At 40.3% G+C, this 19,095-nt stretch overlaps 1 long non-coding RNA gene across 2 annotated transcripts in view; it reads right to left on the bottom strand.

The window, feature by feature from the left end:
- LOC126937581 (uncharacterized) overlaps window positions 1-19,095 on the bottom strand; it is a 283,668-nt gene that overhangs the window by 201,691 nt on the left and 62,882 nt on the right. The gene's annotated exons all lie outside the window — the stretch shown is intronic.

Genomic DNA, 19,095 nt, shown 5'->3' with positions numbered 1-19,095 from the left:
ATTACAGGTAATTGTCTACAATAAACATGTATTACTTTTGTTGCCAGATGCAGTGGCTCATGCCTGTAATCCTAGCACTTTGGGAGGCCGAGACAGGTGGATCACGAGGTCAGGAGATCGAGACCATCCTGGCTAACTTGGTGAAACCCCGTCTCTACTAAAAATACAAAAAAATTAGCTGGGTGTGGTGGCGAGCGCGTGTAGTCCTAGCTACTGGGGAGGCTGAGGCAGGAGAATGGCATGAACCCAGGAGGCGGAGCTTGCAGTGAGCCTAGATTGTGCAATTGCACTCCAGCCTGGGCGACAGAACAAGACTCCATCTCAAAAACAAAAAAACATATATTACTTTTGTTACAAGAGAAAAAAATGTTATTTAGAAAAAAAAGGCACTGACATACACAACCATCTCAGAAGTGAACATTCAGCTATCATCTACTCCCATCAGAAGCACTGGAATTTTGTGAGGATTACTCTTACGAGAGATCAGGCCTGAATCTCCAGAGGAAATAGTTACAGAGAGAAAACCCCAACGATTATAGGAAATCAATATCCAAGAGCAATACTATTCCTATACTCAAACCTGTAGATGAAACCAAGTCCTTAACTAGATTAGCGATTATTCACTCAACATTGTCTTCAGACTCTCAGCTTCATCCACTATTCTGAACCAATCCTGGAAGAGATTTAATGCATGTAGTTATTAAGCTCTGAAATTAGTCTTGCTGCTGTCTTAAGCAATTAATATTCTCTTTGCCTGAGAGTGGAGTATCTGGACACTACTAGGTGACCACAGAGTTGCAACCCTATTTTCAGTGTCTGCCCAGGTGTCTAATAAGGACATCTATTTCTGCTGTCATGTCTGACAGTATAGCCTTACATTAATGCTAGTTCTCCTGTTATGGACTAAATGTTTGCGTTCCCCCTAAATTCGTATGTTGAAGCCCTAACCCCCAGTGTGGCTGTATTTGGAGATGACACCTCTAGGAAAGTAATTAAGGTTAAATGAGGTCACGAGAATGGGCCCTGATCTGATAGGATTAGTGTCCTTATAAGAGGAGACAACAGAGAACTCAGTTTCTTTCTCTGTGTATGTGCATGAAGAAAGTCCATGTGAGGACGCAGCAGGAAGGTGGCCATCTATAAGCCAGAAAGAGAGCCCTCACCAAGAACTGAATTGAACAGGACCTTGATGTTAGATTTTCCAGCCTTCAGAATCGTGAGAAAATAAATTTATGTTGTTTAATCCACTCAGTCTGTGGTGTTTTGTTATGGCAGCAGAGCAGGCTGAGACATCTCAACTTGAAACTCTTGAATGGACCTCTTAGTAGGTTTCCCCCGAGTCTCACCATCATCTCTGTTTCCCCAGCAATGCGGTTACTGCAAACTTGTGGACATGCTGAAGTCATAGCATTTCCTTATTCCTTTCCTGTGGTTCTGTCACTACTTGAAACATATGCAGACATGATCTCCCTCCAAATTGTCCCATTTATGCCATTCTCATTCACATAGCCTCCCCAGTCATCTCTTTTGGCTTCAAATGAAGCCTGAGGTTTCTATGCACTTAGACCCTGCAATTTGAATTGTTGTCCTCTCAAGCCTAAAGCCTAATCCCACAATTCTGTTAGTTCTAAAGCCAAATGACCAAGGCCTATGTCCTCTTCTTTTTCCCTCACCTAGCCTGAAGCACAGAAGCCCAAGCATGGAGCAGTCAAGCCATTCAAGTTTGAAAAATAGTTCCCTTCCCTAGCCCTGATGTAAGTAAGAGCTAATCTGATTATCAAACCTTACTCTACTTCTCCATGGATGAGGCTGAGGATTTTATTTTCTTTGGGGGGAGAGAAGAACAGAAGAAATATGCAGTGAGTACTTTGGTGCACCATCTAGTATGCCCCTTTAGGACCTAGGCACTGATCCCTGAGCTCTTAGAAATGCTGGCTTCTGATAACTCACAACTGAATCACCTTCTAAGAACTGAACTGAACCCTACTGAAGAGAGCCACCACATTCAAGGTGACCCAGTTTCCTGGGGAAGCCTATGTCCAATTACAGGTAGATGTGGGGGCACCAAGGCTAGCCTCCTTGCCTCAAGGTGGCATAAATCAAAAAGCCATTGAAGGTTTAGAGCTCCCTGTAGGATTGGCTGGGGCCTTGGTTGAGATTGCATCTCAGTTCAATTTTTCTCTCTGCTCAATCCTAGTTCTTTTACTCACTCACAAGCACTGATTCTGAAGGTGTTCCCAATAAACCTCTGCAAACAAATATCCACCTTAGAATCTATTTCCTATGGAAGCCAACCTAAGACAGGTTAGACAAACAACTAATACATTGCTAGTGCTATAAATTTTTCTTTAAGATATTCTAAAAGAAAGGTTACAAAGTTCTTTTCTCCTCTGCTCAACTGCCCATTGATCAAGAGCGCCATTCCATACCTTTCTTTACATCAGTCCCTGGAGAGTGTTAGGCTTGCATAGTTCTGAGTTAAATTCCAATGCTTCCATGGTTGACGAAGGTCAGCTGAATTTATGGGTGACCCATAAGTAGGTTAAGTAGATTGAGCAGTGCACTGCCTGGCTTGCCTTAGGCTCTCAAAGGAATAAATATTCTTTTATAAAAACACACCACTGCTCCAATTAGGATATGTGTTCCCTGTTCTATCAGCCTCGTGCTTCATTCACTATTTCAAAAATAATACGGTACCTTCTATGTGCAAGGCACTGTGCTTGTCAGGGACTATGGAAGTACCAAAAATCTGTCACAAGCTTTCCTCTAAAATGTTGGATGACATATTGAAAACAGTGAGAAGCATTCAGTAAATGTCAGCTCAAGATGAGGCACCAGGTTAGATACTGTAGGAGAGATCAGGGAATATAAGACAAAATGTGCCCTCAGATAGAGTACCATCTAGTTGGGGAGAGAAGGCTTTCAGAAAGCAATATATGCCCAGCTCCAGAGGAATGTTTGCTACCTAAGCACAAAATGTGACAGCATTAAAAGGGGTAAAGAATAACAAAAAGAGACTCCCAGAAAGCGTGTAGCAATAAAACGTCACCTCTATAAAGTGGCCTGGGCACAAACTGAACATTTCAAGGCTCTTTTCACTCCATTACTCCATTTTACGTTTTCAGAAGAGATATTTTTCCTTCTTTCACATGGAAGAAAACTGTATTTTTTTTTCTTGTTAGGAAAACCCTTCAGACTTCAGACAGCAAACATTAACCTCCTGCATAATGAAACCTCAAGATTGGATCTCTAGGAAATTTTCCACTTTTGCCAGCCTTGTGAGGAAGGTGCTCATTTTCATGGCTGGATCGTCAACTTCTTCTGCTTTATAAACTTTTTGTTCCTAATCATAAGTTTGGTAGACTTTGAAGGAAATCAGCTCAAATGTTGAACTTCATTTTCTGATTACTTATTACACACACACATTCACAACAACCACTACTTGAAACTCATTTCCTGAAAAGTTGAGGTTTACATGAAGATTGGGTGACCCATTTTAGAAGCACATTAAATGGGCTTGGATTGTCTGCATTATACGGTGGGCAGATTTCTCATGGTGAAGCAGGAGAATAAGGTGTGGAGACAGGGAGCCTGGGGCTGTTTCGCGCTGACTTCCTGGAACTAAATTGAAAGGAAAACCCTAACTTTCCACACCTGGGTAACAAAGGGACCAGAGGCTACTCCCTTTGCAAACCCCCAACCTTTTCTGCATGGCAGATTGGAAGTTAGCTGTCTGCAACCAATCAGACTGATTGCCAGTGGAGTCTGTGTCTGCAACTTTGTAAATTCACTCTAGCCTCTGATTGGTTGAAAAGAGCAACCAATCAGATGTTGGGACCTTTGTAACGCCACTTCAGCCTCTGATTGGTTGCTTTCGGCAACCAGTCATACCAATTGGGGTCCACCACTTCATTTATATGAGGTGAGCATGAAGTGGCCAATGGGAAACCTGTAGGCGGTATTTGGACCGGAGAAGATTCTGTATCCAGGCCCTTGACCTGCTGCTCTGGCTGCTCCCACACGGTGGAATATACTTTCATTTTCAATAAATTCCTGCTTTTGTTCTTTTGTTGCTTCATTCTTTCCTTGCTTTGCTGGGAGTTTTGTCCAATTCTTTGTTCAAAATGCCAAGAACCTGGACAACTTGCAGTCAAGACCCTCTACCAGTGACAATGGTGTCCATTTTTAAATGAAGGACAAATGATTGGCACCCTTTCCGTGACCAAAACTATGGATAGGAGACACCTACTGGTGGTTTCTAGAAATTACAACAGCTGGTTTGGCATAAGAATCTTGGTGAGGGCTGATGCCTGGATCTTTGTGAGGGCCAAAAGTGCATGAGGCAATGTTGACTTTTTTCAGGGAGGAAAGATATGGAATTCCTAAATAAATTAAGGTAAAATCTTGTACATTTCTCCAGTAATGGAAGTGCAATGTAACAATTTCATTTTCTCTACCACTTAAATGAAAGGAGAAAGAAGTAGATGTTTTCAAGTATATTTCATTGGTCAGGACTAACATAAAATGTTCAACAATGATGTCACTCTTTTGAAGATCAGTATTTGAGTTAAAATCACAGTAAGAATATAAATTCAAGACTTGAAACCACTCTAAGAATATCCTTACTAGAGCTATTATAAATTTTCATTTTCTACCTGTAATTCATGAAATATATCCGTCTTCTTCGCACCTGATTTTCAAGTTAGCTTGCATCTCCGCACAGCTTTAATGTCACTGGTGACTGGTCATATACGGCACTTTTCTTCAATGGTAATCTCTTTTTTTCTCCATTGCTGAGTGTTTTCCATTTCAACCTTCTACTAAAAGTCTTGCTTTATTGAGTTTATTGGACTATCTGAGGCCATATTCCAGATATTTATTGGAATATCTGAAACTCCATTCCCCATGCACATTTCCTTGAAAGAAAATTGGGTATCCATGTGAAACATGTGGCAATTCCAGTCAGGAATGTTCTCGAATACCAGAATCTTGAATTAAATTCGCAGATAACGCAATCAGAGCTGAGCTCAACAGTTATCTTAAGCACAGATACTTATGAAGTTTGTGCTTGTGCATGTATGTGCAATGTAAATAAATAGTGTGGGTCTGGTATTAATTTCAATACCTTCACACCAGAAAATTAGAAAACCTCGTTAAAGGTTCTAATGAGATCCAGATCATTTTCTAGAAATGTTATCCAGGTTCAGTATCTGTTGATTCCTTTCAATGCCCAGCACTCTGCAGTGGAATAATAGTTTCCTCATATTAGGGCTTATACTCATTGCAGGGGAAATTATCAGTCTCTGTCTTCAAGAGTTCAAGATTTTATGAGCTAATAAATTCTAATCCTCCAATTCTAGAGAGCACAGAGATCTGGAGAAGAAACCTTACTTTCCACTACAGATGTTTCTTTAAGTGTCCACCTTGTACTAAGCAACGGGCAGGAAAGTAAGAATACATAGTCTCTCTCTTTGAAATAATCACATTCCAAGGAAGAAGATAGTAAGTAACATAGGCAATTATGACATGACACAAACCATTTCTTTGAAAAAGAGAGATATTTGCAAAGTGTGATCATTTTTCTAAAAGATGCAAAGCTAGTTAGTGGCAAAGTGGGAATGAAGAGTGGGTCTCTGCATTTCATTCTGCTGTGTCTTTCACAGCACCACAACAGCAACCCCAGAAGAAACTTCATGTTTTGTGATAGACACGCACGCACACAGCTCAGGGCCCTGAGGCATCTATAAATGCTGAAAAGCGCTGACAGGAGAACAGTATGCCTGCCATCAGCTATATCAGACTTTCCTAAGACAAGATGAAGCCACAGCGTGGAGAGTGTATCTCCTTCTCACCCATCTTGCCCCAGGGTTATCGTAGCCATGGCCTAAAGCAATGTGCTCTGACATAAGGCATGGCAACCACACCAGATAAAAAGGGAAAAAAAAATGGGGTAAGATTACATTTTTTTGCTATCATTCCTCTCCCTGGATGTGAAGGATCCATTTATTAGTCTCTATTAAAATGCAGGGGAAAGACAGGTAGTATGATAGCTATATTGCATTTTCATGATCAAATTACATAAAAGCATCCTGTGTACACGCTTTCTACAACACACGTGGTTGCATTAACCTATAACATATGTGTCTATGAAACGTATATGAAATCAACATCTTAGATGAAGGGTAAATAAATCTCATGGGCCAAGATAAAGAAACATATTCTTTCTCTACAAGTTTCCAGTTGACACTTCTTTCCTCTAATGTCCATTTTTAAAATTTTATTTCCTCTTAAATTTTTCATCTACCACCTTCAAATTTCTTGCAGATACCAACTAATAAACTGTTTAATTGGTGATAATGGCAAATTAGTACCAATGGCCTGGTAAATCCGATATAATATGCAGACCTAAAGGACATTTAAGAACAAGAGAACTTTTAATTTCATGCCACCTCAAATATTATTTTTAAGATAAAACTTTTTCACTGATTGAGCCATTCTGTCAGAGTGACACAATTCCTGTAAATACTATCGAGTTTTAGAAGCTTCAACTTCTGTTTTCTAGTTACTTATCTACACGTTGTAAAAATCTACACTGTCCCTAGCTAATCAGTCTCAGAAAATATGTAAAATTTACAATCTGACATGTTTTACTAATAAGCAGAAATTATAAATTCATTGAAATTGTAGTTTAAAAAATATCAGAAATACTGTACTATTCCTCCTGTTAAAGACCAAGGCCAAGAATATCTTTATGATGTCAGAGTAGCGAAGGACTTCTTTTTTTTTTTTTTTTTTTTTTTGAGACGGGGTCTCCCTCTGTCACCCAGGCTGGAGTGCAGTGGCGCGATCTCAGCTCACTGCAAGCTCCACCTCCCGGGTTCACACCATTCTCCTACCTCAGCCTCCTGAGTAGCTGGGACTACAGGTGCCCGCCACCACGCCCAGCTATTTTTAGTAGAGACAGGGTTTCACTGTGTTAAGCAGGATGGTCTCGATCTCCTGACCTCGTGATCCAGCCGCCTCAGCCTCCCAAAGGGCTGGGATTACAGGCATGAGCCACCACGCCCAGCTGAGAAGGATTTCTTAAAGAGGACACAAAACCCACCATTCATAAAATAAAATCTTTTATACATATGTGTGTAGGGTGCAATATACACATATATGTACATACTTACATATACATACGTATATGTATATGTATATGCATATGTATAAAATTATACATGATTAATCAAATTATGAAAATTCTAACGGAATCTAAACCAAGGAAAAAAGCAAGGAAAATATTAGGAGATAATTTCACAATATATATAACAGGAAAATGTTAATGCTTAGAATAAAGAACTCCTAAAAATAAATAGGCAAAAAAACCAAAACGTAATAGAATCACAGACAAAGAATATATATTCTCAGTAGAGAAAAGTATATCCCAATAACCAAGAAAATGTTTTTAACGACTCCCAGCCGTTTAATCTATAAGAGTAATAGAAATTAAAATAACCCAATTCCAATCTATCAGTTTTTAAACAATTCAAATATTTATAACTCTCAACTGCTGTGAGAATAGAGAAATTCTGGAGTCTGCACAATGCTAGTGGGATGATTAAAAAGGGGGTAATGGTGGAATCTGAGGAACAATTTGGCTACCTAAGTAAAATTAAAAGTATGCGTATCCTTAAAAAAGAAGTAGGCACAGCCTATGATCCAGTGAAAACACTTGAAAAGAAGTCCGTGCTTGCCCATAAGAAGAAAACATAAAGCATGTTTATTGTGTTATTATTTGTAATGGGAACAAAACTCAAAACAACCCAAAAGCTCATGATTAAGGGAATTTATACATAAAACAACACTGTTACATACTTGACTAATACGTAACGATTAAAATCAATACTTTAGCCTGGCCCAGTGTCTCGTGCCTGTAATCCCAGCACTTTGTGGGGCTGAGGCAGGAGAATCCCTTGAACCTAGAAGGCAGGGGTTGTAGTGAGCTGAGATCACACCACGGCACTCCAGCCTGGGCAGCAGAGTGAGACTCCATCTCAAAAATAAAAAATTAATACTTTATATCTACATATAGCAAAATAGATATATCTCAGAAGCACGTTGAGTCAACAAGGAAATTATAGAATAGTAAATCCAGTATCATTTATATATTTTTTAAAAAGTAATATGATCATATAAACAGTATAGTATCATGGTTCCCCATATTTTTGGTGCAGAACAAACCACCCCAAAACTGAGGTAACTTCAAATAATAACAATATTTATTTTCTTCATCCTATGAACTAAATTATGTCCCCTTATATGTTGAAGCCCTAATCCCCAATGTGACTGTATTTGAAATAAGAAAGTAATCAAGGTTAAAAGAAGTCAGAAGGGTGGAGCCCTGATGTGATAGGATTAGTCTCCTTATGAGAGGTAACGCCAGAGAGTTCACTCTGTCCCCCTCCCATGTGAGGACACAGCGAGATGAAGCTGTCCGCAAACCAGGAAGAGAGCCCTCACCAATAGCCAATCATGCTGGCACCCTGATCTCGGACTTCCTGCTTCCAGAACTGCGAGAAAATAAATTTCTGTTGTTTAAAACACCCAATCTATGGTATTTTGCTATGGCCGCCTGAGCTGACAAATATAGCTCACAAATTGCCAGTCGGACAGGGTTTGATGGGGAAATCTCATTTCTGCTCCACTCAGCATCAGCTGAGGTGGCTCAAAGGCTAGAGGCTGAAATCATCTGAAGGCTGGATCACTTATCGGCCTGACACCTGGGGCCTGGAAGGGCTGGGATCCTCGGGCATCTCTCTCTCCAGATGTGGTGCCTCCACGTAAGTTCTTCAGCATTGTGGCTTCAGCTGGACTCCTCACGTGTCAGCTGTGAGCTCTCAAGCTGTGTGTCCTCACAGGGAAAATGCCAGGCACACACTCTATCCCCTGTGATGACCGAGGCTTGGAAGCCATGCAGTGTTCTTTCCACTGTACTTTAATTGTTAGCAGTGAGTTACTAAAGTCAGCCTATATTCAAGCATAAGGGCGATTAGCAATGCCTTTTTTTTTCTTTCTTTCTTTTTTTTCTTTTTGAAACAGTCTCGCTGTGTTGCCAGGCTGCAGTGCAGTAGCATGATCTCGGCTCACTGCAACTTCCACCTCCCAGGTTCAAGCAATTCTACTGCCTCAGCCTCTTGAGTAGCTGGGACTACAGGTGCTCACTGCCATGCCCAGCTAATTTTTGTATTTTTAGTAGAGATGGGTTTTTGCTATGTTGGCCAGACTGGTCTTGAACTCCTGAAATCAAGTGATCTACCTGCCTTGGACTTCCAAAATGCTGGGATTACAGGAGTGAGTCACTGTGCCCAGCCAAGCACTACCTCTTAATGGGAAAAATGTCAAATAATTTGCAGACCTATTTTAAAACCACCAGTGTGTGTGTATCTGTGTGTGGTGGGGGGTGGTTGTGTGTGTGTGTGTACCACACATACAAAGGTATTTTCAAAATGTCCTGGACACACACTAAATTCATGATTGTGATTGCCCAGTGAGGAAGATGAATGGGGCCCACCAAAAAAGTCCAGGTCAATCTTTAATATTTTATTACTATTTTAATTGAGAATAATATGATAAAATGTTAATAAGTATCAATCCCATGAGGTCAGGAATATTGTTTGTGCAGGTTAATTGCAATATTAGTCTTAATTAAAGGCCTCTCTATATCCACACCTTCTATAATACCACTTAATAGTTGATACAATAGCCATCAAGATATGGTGTCTGTTTCTGCACTCCTTGAACGAGACTGGATTACTGACTTGTTTGGGGTGATAGAAAGCAGACAGTCCAGTGATGTGGTATTTCTGGGACTAGGTTTCAAGAGTCATGTACACTCCTGCTCTCTTTCTCAGACCCCTGCTTTCACCATGAGAACAACCCTGAACTGGTTTATTGGAGGATGAGAGACCATGTGGAGCATAGCTGAGTCATTAAAGCTGCAGCCATCACAGATCAGCCAGCTCTCGCCTCTTGTCACACAGATCTACCAGCTGACCACAGATGCATGAGCAAGCCCAGCCCAGATCAACAGAACTTTCCATGCAGCCCCTGAGGTCATGAGAAATAATAAATGATTAATGTCTTAAGCAACTAAACATTGAGCTGGTGTGTTACACAGCCATACTAACTGATGTAAAGTACTTGTTACATTATTCTCTAAACTTTTCTATATTTTTACAATTATTGAAGATGAAAAAGAAAGAGCACATACGTGGAACAGGAAGAAAAATTAAAGCCACATTGGTGGAAGGTTCAAAACTCAAAAGCACAATTGATTCCTTATTTTGAATGCTTTGAGTAATAAAATTCCACAGATACTTATTAAATTCTTTGTACCTGTCAGGAGAACGTTTGCTATGATTCAAACACCACCATTAACCATACCGAAACAACCAAACCACATTAATTACAATAAGAAAATTACACACTAGAAAATGCACGTTGCTTTAATCTAACCCAAAATACTGACAGTAATTAATCTTCAGTTGTTCCCTGGAATGAAAGAGGCATGAAGTGGACAATTACTATTTATGCTTTGCATATTATATAATGGCAGTTAAAAACGACAAATAACAATGCCAAGGTCAATGAAAAAGAGGCTTAGTAAACAAAGTTTTCTTAGCCCAAATCTAGCAGGCTAGTGCAATGAGATTGAATAGTGGCAATCTTTTTACTCATCCAGTAACATCTTTATGTTTGATACACACACATATATATACACATATATATATACATACATCATATATATATATGTAAATTTTGTAGTTTTTATAGTTTGGTAACTTATTTAAAAAAACAAAACATGGAAGTTTTCAATTCAAAAAGTGTTTCGTTCAAAAAAAATTCATATGAACCATGCCCTCCACTGGTAGGGGTTCTGATATAGGTGTATTTCAAAGACACAGAAGCAAAGGCAGCAATAAATAGGAAAAAGCCTGTTATTCACAACATTATATCTGAGTCCTAAAATTCTGGCTTCTGGGGTATCTAGCCATATTCCTACTGAAAATAATTGCTCAGGTTACTGAGAACACGGCATGAGCTCCAATGACCAAAGCCCTTTTTATATTTAGACAGAGGAGAGGGTAGTTTTATTTCACCACCAATGAGCAAATAATCATCTCCAATTTTGTACAACTATTGCAATTTCATTTAATGTTATTCTTTACAATAAAGATAACATTACATTAATAACCCCAAATAATTTTGCTTTATTGTGCCACTCTTTTCACATCCATGAGATTCACAAATCAGTGGAAAAATCTTTTAGCAGACCAGGTGACCTAATTTCTGGTTTGAAAAAATAAAAGGCATCATGTTCTCATGCGTGTGTGTGTGTGTGCGCGCGCGCGCATGCATGTGCTCACACATTGACCTAAAAGTCATTCTTTAGGGCTTCTGTGAGGCTCATTACATAGAGCAGATCAAAATTAATCGTTGAGGTAGGCAGCTATTATGGTTCTGTCCTCTTGGACCAATACATATAAAGACAATGGTGGGAAATCAATAATGTCACTAGGTCAAGGACACTTGGTAGTACAGAGCCAATAAATGTTCTTTGTCCATATTTACACAGCACCGATCTTTAAAAAAAAAAAAAGAAAGAAAGAAAGAAAGAAAAGAAAAAGCGATTTCCAAAGCTATAATCTCTACTCATGTGAAAATCTCAAGGCTTTTGTGGAAGTTACTATCCAGTACATATTTCTGCTGTCAGAATACTTCTGTCACTGCATTTAAACCATGAAGTGCATTTGCTGCTGATTCGACTATTATGGCAGGAAAATGACCTGTAAAGTTCTTTTGAGGAGCTTGGCATTTTGCATATATTATAGAAATACAAGAGAAGAAATGTGTTAAAAATGAAGTTTATGAAAAGTCATCCAACTAAACTTTACATTTTATAGAATACAGAGACTGCCTGATTTGTGAGACTAAGTGGGAAGGGGGGGGGAGAATTCGTCAAGATAGAAAATCTACATAATCTCATGTTCTCAAGGGCATTTGTCAATTTTTTTTCTATGTACAAAATCTCGATGGTAAGTGACAAAGTAAAAAATGTGCCAAACTATATTATTTGACCTTTTTGTGGCTTTGATGTGCAAAGAAGCTAATAGATTGAAGCATATGCTTTATTGGGTGGGAGGCAGGGTGACAAATGTGTGGGGACTATGATCCGAGAGCAATCTGATTGAAAGCAACGACAAAAGCCTCAAGATTTTATGAGCTCTCCAAAGGAAGAGACCTTGGTTTCATGCGAGGGAGGTTAGAATTATATCCCTCATAGGTAACGTGAATATCTCTGCTTAATTTGTAGCAATCGAATTGTTGACTAAGATACAAAATTTCTGAGTCTGTATCACAACCTGGTGCCAACTGAGCATTTTGTCATCACTGACCATCTCTCATCATTGATAATGCCAAGTGAAAAAAAATCACTGGGGCCAAAGGGTGCTGCTGTTTACCTCATCAAGACAGTTTGCCAAGAGGCTTCACAGGCTTAGAGGCCAGGAAGAATGATGGCCCTTCCTCAGTTATCCCCAACCAGGGAGTGGGGAGGAAGAGGCAATTAACCATTTCATTGCTGGTCAGAGATAATTGTGCCATTAAAAGGTTTTGTTCTCTCAGTTGAGTGGTCAGATATCAAACCCGCAGTCTTGCTTCCTGACCCAGAACAGGAATTTTATTCCTTAATCATATCCCTGTGGCTGCTTCACTGACTAGCTTCAGTGAGAGCTCAGCACATTATTTACAAGAATTAAAGAGCTTGGGGAGTCAGGGTGGAGGGAGAAGGAGGCGTTTTTATCATACCAGCCCTCGCAAGCATCAATACCGTTAAAGGTCGGCCCACATTTCTATCAAAACCTCCTGATTTCCAGACATTTATAACTGGGCTATAAAAATCACTCTTGGGCTACAATTCGGTAAAGAGCTGAGGGGAAAATTGTCCCCTTTTGGTGGCTGTTGATTTGCTTGGGTTTGCCTTTTGTTTTAGTAATTTGAGGAAAATACAGTTATTTGAAAGATGCTACCTAAATGTAATCCTCAGAAGGAGAAAATGTTAACACTTGAATGCATTCATTTATATTTTCACTTCCAGTGAAAGTGGTGAATTTGACTCCACAGTGAATTGTGTTGAGGTCCCAATTAGTTTTGGCATTTTCAAGAAACAAAGACAATGGACAAAGACTTTCACTCAAAGGCAGAAGGGCTCTAAATCTTTGTGAAATTTGTACGTATTCCCCGGGCCATGTCGAAGGACAGGCTGTTGACTGTTTGTCTCTGAACTAATTTCCTCCTATAAAAACTGAGTCAGTGTGATCACACTGGAGAGCTCAGCATTTTTAATTGCCTCAAGGTGCTTATTTGCAGGGAAGGAATAAACTCAGGAGGATCAAATAAGGAAGGGAGGAAAACTTGGCTTATCCTTTCAGATGAATCCAATCATTTTCACCTCTCATCACTTTCACATCTGTGATTTTCCTCCTTCCTGGCAAGGAGGAGATATGCTTTTCTCTGCCATTAAGAAAAGATGATTACTAGGGCCTGAGTCACACATCTCAGCTTGTTTCTGGAGCCTTGACCGCCCTCTCCCTTGTACTTAGGAGAAGCCGTAAGCTGGTCATGCTCCTACAACCCCAGTGCAAAGCCACCTGGCCAGCTGGGGCAACCTTAGGGGAAAAATACATAGAGACTGAAAATGCACTGGGGGAAAATAAGCCCTCAGTGTTCAAGTCGTGGGAGGAAGAACGTGACAGGCAGCGCTAGCATCCTGGCTCTAAAGAGCAACTGGGTTTCCCTCTAAGAGTCCTGTGGAATTCATAGGCCCAAAGAAAGGGAGTCCTGGAGCTCAACTTGCTGCAGGAAGTTAGAGAAAAGGGGTTAGTTAGTGTTATTCCCTCACATTCATCAGCTCAGGGTACATGCTTTCAGATTTCTGTAACTCAACATTTATCTTTTTGAAAATGTCCTTAGGTGAGGGAACTACTCCCATTCCAGCAATGAGGAAAGCACAAACAGAAAAGCCAGCTGATGTGTTATCTGAGCACATAAGGAATTTAGTCTTATATGTCCACATTTGGGACATTAGCCCTCCTTGCCTGTGGGGTGGAGGAGACCAAAACGCCTTTAAATCTTTCCTGGTTTCTAATAAAATGAAAGTAGAAGGTTTTAAGTCTTTCATTTGGAGTACGACACTTAAAGCATGGCCAAGCCTGCTGTCCTGGGACACATACATTCAAGGGTCCACTCTACACCTCCAATGGCTGGGTACCTACACGAGGTAGAAGTCTGCAAGGCAAAGGGCTCATGCCCACCCAGAGCCTCTGCCCTGCCCCCATTCAAGACCATGAACTCAGCATCTGGAGCCCTGGGATTACTTACTCTTACTGGAGCAAGAATTACTATGACTGCTTCTACCGTCATGGCCCCTAGCCATAATACGATTTATCTCCACACTAGCAGAAACTAACTGAGCACCTTTTGATCTAACAGAGGGAGTCTCCTGCCCAAACACCTTCCAACTGCTCCAAACCTTCCCTCAACTGTCTTTCTAAGTACAGACCATGCCAATAGGCACATCTTAGGCCCAAGATATAAAGAGGAAATAGTTGTTTTCTGGAGATGTAGAGAGAGCTTAAACATACAGGCTGGAGTGTCCACACATATGTATGCAAAGCCCCTTGCAGAGCGGGACAAAGCAGGGCGGGGAGCAAACAGGAGTTAGCAAGGTATGGGGGCTGCTCTCCTTACATAGCCATATTCTGACACAGAAGTCCAAGAATTCTACATTTGAAGCTGGTCTTCTAGGATGTTATAAAAATATTTGTGTCAAGAAACAAGAAAGATAGAAGGATAGAAAAATATTTTATCAACTTGTGAGTTTGATGTAGGACTTTTGAGTATTTAGATCTCCATTTATACTCTTGCTCTACGTTCTTTGGAGTTGGGGTGGGCCTGTTGCAAAGCCACACTAAGGATGAGCTGAGCTGTGCCTGGAGTTGTCATGAGTGTATCTATAAAGTCTGATTTTATTTTACTCCTTTTTCCTCTGTTGAAATCATGTGTGTAATCCCTACTTCAATAATTGCCCAGAAGTCCACCTGTCACCTTATTTTGTCTTTACTATTTGTTTGTTTTCTAGTTCTTCTTTTCTCTTTATTTCCTGGCTTAGTGTTCCACAATGGGCAGCTCTATGCAAACCTACTCCCAAAATCTGAGGAAGCTGAGAGGCCGAAGAAACTGACAAATCCAGCTTCTTAGGAAGAGACATTTAATAGGCACTTACAAACAGAAGCCATAGCTGTGTCTCAGGCAATGGGGAGATAAGATAGTGGGGTCCCCATGCTATGATCCCCCAGATCCAAGGCTTATAAACCATATGGAAGGAATGTGTAGGACAACTGAAGTCAACCCCTCAGCGAAACGCAAGAATGCAATGTGAGTCTACCTAAGGATAGAATTTACAGTTCAGGTTGTTTTGACCCAAGGGCAGGATTTACAGTAGGTACATGCTCTAAAACAAAGAACAACAGATAAAATAGAGAGCTTAGAGGCATTCCTAGAACTGCGGTTAATCAGAAGTCAACATGGTGAATTAGCATCCAAGATGGAGTTGCTTTAGCCTCCACACTCAGTCAAATTTCTATTCATCCCTACCATATTCCCTTCTGTTTATCTGAAAGTTCTAATTTTTTTAAATTTCTCTAATAGTTATTTTTGTTCATACATTTTGTTCATTACATTGCTCTATTATTATATCAAAATTAAAATTAATCATAATCACACCACCCACTCCCAAAATAAAGCCTTTAAAAGGCTTTTGGCCTGGCACCGTGGCTCATGCCTGTAATCCCAGCACTTTAGGAGGCTGAGGTGGGTGGATAACGAGGTCAGGAGTTCAAGACCAGCCTGGCCAAGATGGTGAAACCACCATCTCTACTAAAAATAAAAAAAAATTAGCCCATGTAGTGGCGGACGCCTGTAGTACCAGCTACCCGGGAGGCCGAGAACTGCTTGAACCCGGGAGGTGGAGGTTACAGTGAGCCGAGATTGTGTCACTGCACTCCAGCCTGGGCAAAAGAGCAAGACTCCATCTCAAAAAAAAAAAAAAAAAAAAAAAAAAAAAAGCCTTTTGCTTCTTCACTCTCTTTCCTTTCTGACCCATTTCCAAATTCAGTGTTCTGCTTGACTAGTTTAGTTTCAGGCTATTAGTGAGCTTTTAATTACTGTATGTCCCTTCCAATCCAACAATCCCTACTTAAAACATATAGAACCCCATCTGGCAGACCAAAACGTTGTTTCCCAACCTACATCAAATACAAAATCTAATTTCTGTTGGATTAAAGATTAACTGTATTGTGAAACTCATTTAGACCTACTTGACAAGGGTCTTGAAATGTTTTTTCAGGTGGATCTATAGATATCAGACAAAAGAGAGTCAGGGATGTGAGCCATAATGAGGAAACATAAAATGCTGGCCAAGGACACAGAAGATAGTCAGGACTCGGGACATACACAGAAGCAAACACCAGGACAGGAAGTCTGTCCAGAGTCTGGGATCATGCCCCACTGGGGGGTGAGGAAAAGCAGCAGAGGGAGGCTGGGGGGCAGCAGGAACAGCGATGTGAACCTGCAGACACACTTTGAAATGGAAACCAAGAAGGAAGCAGTACCAACATGTCCAGCACATAGCAGAAGACACGAACTCCTTGTATTTCCACAGTACTTGGCAGGTTACAAAGCACTTTCATGTATAATATGGGATATAATCCTTCTCACTAATGGCAAGCTAGGTACTACTAACCCCTATTTACAGACAAAGAAATTGAAGCTAAAAGAGTTTCCTTGTTTTACTCACTGTAAACCTGAAAAAGGTCAAAGCAGTTCTGGAGCCCAAGGTCTTCTGTTGCTTTACCCAGATGTGTCCTTTTCTACCACACAGCACCAGGCTGTAAATGACAGCTCTCTGCTCAAACAGTGATGCTCAGACTTTCTGGATTCCCTTTTGTTATCTGTTGCAATTGGAGTGGGAGGGGCAAAAAGAAGGTTCATACTATTTCTGGTTGTCATTTTTCCGGGCAGCCATTTATGGTAGTTCCATGAGTCTGACCCCTGGCAGCACCGTAGACACATCATGCCAGGATTGGATTTATGACCGCCCTAACTACTGCCATCCAATCTGCTAACCTGTGCAGGGCATAGACATCAGGAAATATGTCTTTCTGTAAATATAATACAGGGGAACTTATTTGTTGTGGCAGCAAGGAGCAAAAAAGGACATTGCTCTCCTGGCCCCAAAGGGAAAAAAAGATGATGTACGATGTAAGGTAGGGTATTAATCATGTCTGACATCCCTGGATAATCAACTGGAGTCATCCTTGGGAACAATTTCTTTTCAAGGATAAAAAGAGAGAAAATAAATGGGGAGGGGCTTATCAAATGGGTCCCTATAACCTGATAGGATACTGAACTACTACAGCTCAGCATTCTTACTGAAAAGCTGGCTGGTAATTAGGTTCGAGTTTGAAGGTCATCAAAATGGTTGCTGAATATTTTCTTTTCCATTCATCTTATCTACACTGAAGTCATCCCCATGGAAGCTCAAAGTCTGAATTTAGTAGGTCAAAGCTATTATCCTCAAGGCTCATAACATCATGAAGCATTTCCTTCCTGTATCTCCAACAGAAGGCTGGCATCATCTGCAAGTCTCTAGGCCAGTTCAAGCAGAGGTAGATCTTATTTATGCTGGTGCAGAGATAACTGCACTATGGGATGCCTGATGAAACCTGAAATACAAAGCCCCCAGATGGGAACCTGGTGTCACACTAACTATGGGAAGAGACTACTCTTCAATACTGAGGAGTGACTCAAATTAACTTCAAGACAGGGGAAAATACCAATCTCTGCTCCACTAGAGCATAAAGAAGAAAAGGATAAACACATAGAAGTTACTGAGGAAGGGTCTGGTATTAAATCTTGTCCTTTCATAGCAAAATTCCACTAAGGTGAGTGGCAAGCTGCAAAACTGCAATGGCTCACAATGATATAATGCAATAAGGGCCACGATAGAGATGTGCACAAAATAGTAATTGAGCACAGACGGGGTCAAGTGACTTTCCCAAGGTCATATTGTTCATATGTGCTAAAGGAATGGAGTCCATGGCTTCTGCCCCAAATCTGGAATGCTTTCCACTATACCAAAGCTACTTTCCTATATCAGCCATACTTCTGACCCTTAATTGGATTTCCTTTTTATTAATTTAAAAATCGTGGCTTATAAAATTGCTAATTTGCTCTTTTTTGCCCACTTACCTCAGATATTTTTCTCTATTTACATCCATACACTGGTTTCATTTTTCCCAGTCTTAGCCATTAAGTCCCAGGGGCCATGCTTGACCTTCTCTGACCTTTAGATTGTAACAGGATTCATCAGCCTCAACCAACTGGGAAACCCTTTCCTTCTTACTCCTGCTTCATCTTCTATGCACTGCAGTTTGTTCTGAATCTACCAGGTGTGACTCTTCATCAAAATGCTTATAAATAGTTATATTCCTTTCATACACTTTTGATACAATCATACACATCAGCCCTTTGAAATTAAGAGTAACAAAAATGAGTGTCCAAATCTAACAAAATAAATGACTGCAGCACAGTAAAATCCTTTAGGCTGAATGTAAAATGGTGCAGCCCTGTTTAAAAAGTCTGGCAGTTCCTCAAAAGGCTAAAAGTAGAGTAACTACATGACTTAGCTATTCCACTCCTAAGTGTATACTAGAGAAATGAAAACATATGTCTCCACAAACATCTGTATATGAATGTTCACAGTAGCATTATTCACAATAGACAATAGTAGAAACAACCCAAAGGTCTGTCAACTGATGAATGGCTAAACAAATTGTGTTATATCCATACAGTGAAATATCATTCAACCATAAAAAAGAATGGAGTACTGATACATGCTACAATATGGCTGACCCTTAAAAACATTATGCTAAATGAAAGAAGCCAGTCATACAATCATAGAGTGAATGATCCATTTATAGAAAATGCCCA

Source organism: Macaca thibetana, chromosome 15 (assembly GCF_024542745.1).
Source record: "Macaca thibetana thibetana isolate TM-01 chromosome 15, ASM2454274v1, whole genome shotgun sequence".
Taxonomy (NCBI): domain Eukaryota; kingdom Metazoa; phylum Chordata; class Mammalia; order Primates; family Cercopithecidae; genus Macaca; species Macaca thibetana.
This window is presented reverse-complemented; position numbering and strand designations above follow the sequence as displayed.